Source organism: Cupressus sempervirens, chromosome 1 (genome assembly GCF_028749045.1).
Source record: "Cupressus sempervirens isolate cs-2001-9-10 chromosome 1, ASM2874904v1, whole genome shotgun sequence".
Taxonomy (NCBI): domain Eukaryota; kingdom Viridiplantae; phylum Streptophyta; class Pinopsida; order Cupressales; family Cupressaceae; genus Cupressus; species Cupressus sempervirens.
This window is the reverse complement of record NC_143118.1, coordinates 399,960,147-399,962,926: the sequence shown is the minus strand read 5'-3', so window position 1 is coordinate 399,962,926 and position 2,780 is coordinate 399,960,147.

The window sequence follows — 2,780 nt, the reverse complement described above, 5'->3', positions numbered from 1 at the left end:
TTTCTTAACACTGGTTGAAGTTCATGCTTAACAATAATGCTAGGGACTTCTTGATTGTACAAGCAGTAATAAAAATCATTGATAAAGAATTTTCTCTCCTCATTGATAGACCAAAGACAAATACTGACATTGTAGCTATTTTTCAATTCTACAATCCTTTATGTAGAAAATGATAAGAGAGTTGTTCTAGATTTATGTGGGAGCCTTTTTAAGCAATATTTGCTTGAAGAGTTGGAACTTGTTTTGGAAAACATAGATGAAAATCTAAGTAGTCTGAAATGAAGTGAATGTGGATTTTAGAACCTTCGAGGAGAGGTTCAACCAATTTCTTTTGTTTCCAATTTCACCACTTTTTTCAAGAGGTGGCATGCAATTAAGAGAAATCAAGTCTTCTTGCTAACCATAATGAATGTAAGAGTGTGAAATTTTTGGAAAGGAATAGATTGGTATAGGAAATTTGACAAAGTTTAGAACAATGATGATGAATTAAAGGGTGGAAAAGAAAATAGTGATAAATAGAAACAAAGTAAGGTATAGAGTTTATAGTAAGGATAAAACTTCTATTTTTTTGTAAGGATAACTAGGCATTCTTTATGGCTTGGTTATGTACCCTAGTTAGTAAATACCCTATTAAGCACAAAATAATCTATTTTTGCTTCCAGTCATTTTGTGTAAAAGGGAAACCAAGGTTGTGTACTTGGCGATATAACCATGAACTCATATGTACTCTTTTTTAAATTTTGAATCAATACAAATATGTTGCATTTGAAGGAATTTTTATTTTAAATTGGTCCTTTGTGATTATTCATTTTGGTAATCAATTAACATTAAGAAATACTTATGTGGATTTGTGCATGGTTTCTTTTAGTATGTTACTTGTGTGACAGTGTGTGACCTCTTTCTAATTGGTTCACTAAAGAATAAATTCAATTCAAATTGGTCTAATCTATATAATGCATTTAGTAAATTGATAGTATATAATAGAGAATGGTGTGTTTAACATATACATTACTATCTATCAGGCTCAAGCTTACCTCATCATATATATTATAACAAGTAGTAAAAGAGTCAAGATATATCATGGTTATCCAATCTAAAATTGTAACCTTAAATTGATCCATGCTAAACAATGATGTTATGGAAATTTGTAGATGGGAGAAATGTGTGTAGTACAATACAGTGAAATGGTCACATGTTTGTGTAAGAATTTGGCTTAGGCCAGAATTCACCCAAGACCAAGGAACTCAAACACGAGCACAACAGTAGACCAAAGAGAGAGTATGATCAGAATGATGACATATTCATTCAATATGCCATATGCAAGTACACTAGGAGTGCCTGTATATAAAGGCTTTTGGAGAGCTTCTAAAATGCATAGAAGTCAGCAACATGATAACTCATACAATTAGGCACATGTCCACTAGATATGGGTTATTCTCCATTAAGCATGGGAGTAAGTGCGATGATGTGAGGATAAGCCTACAATGGTGTATCATGCAAATTAGTGGTGTAGACAACATGTGCTAAAAAGGGAGTGCGGATAACTCTATTGTCAACATGACAACTCAATGAATGATGCAAACTCTAGTGTTGTAGACACCATGTGTTGAATTAGAGTTGCATACTTCTATGTTGTCAACATGACAACTCATGAGAGTACACAAAATCCTAAGTGTCTCACCTAAATAAATAATAAAATAATGCATTAACCTAAGTAAACTTATGTAAGTGTAAATAGTAAATACTTATTTATTTACACCAACACCCCCCCCCCCCCTTAAGTGCAACTTAGGGGAATGCCCTTAAGCTTATGAAATATAGGATGAAGTGCATGATGGGTCCCGACTACTAGGCCATGTTATGTTCCCATGTACATAATGAAATGCAATCTCTCATAAGCAGAGAAAGGGGAAAAAACTCATGGGAAAAACCCTCCCACAATAAGAGAGACGAAAAGCACATACGATGTATGGATGGATGGATTAATCAAGACCCCCCCCCCCCCCATTATGACATGCATCCAGTATATACATAAGAGAATGATGAGAAGAGGAAGAGAGACAAGATAGGCTCCCCCTCCAAAGAAGAATACCTGCTAGTGACTGCTCTGATGAAGAAGCTGATCCAAGACTGCAAAATGGTGTTCCTCCCCTTAGGAAGAAACAAGGCCAAAGGTACAAATGAGACGCTTTTGCTATGCGTGGAAAGAATCCCATAGATAAGTGATGTCTCTAAAACCTACTCATCTAGCTAAAGAACCTGCCTCAAAGAACTGTCCATCTCTGCAACTAATGAAGGACCCTTCTGCAATTGCTGATCATAAGTATCCACAATCACTTCAACCTATAATGATCAATCATGTAGAGAATGAACAAGAGGGTCAAATGGAGCCCTCATGACAATTGAAGAAGGTGTTGCTGTATCAAGAAGAAGAGGCAGATCATCAATAATGTCTCCCAAATCTTTCACTGAAGCTAGACCTGGAAGACTAGAAGTACCTTGCTGTGCTGGACCTATCATTGTGGCAATATATGCATGTGGACTATACTAATGTAGTGAGCTCTTACTGCAACTATTGATAGAACCCCATGTGTCTGAATCTATTGAAGCACTATCGCTGGTGTCACTATCAGTTTCCACATGATATGATGTGCGGAGAGGATTAGAGGACAAACTTGGTGAACTTTCCTCAAAGTGTACATCCTTTTCCACAAAAATCTAATGTGTCTCTAGATCTAATAGTCTGTATGCCTTCACACCATCTTTATAACCAATGAAAG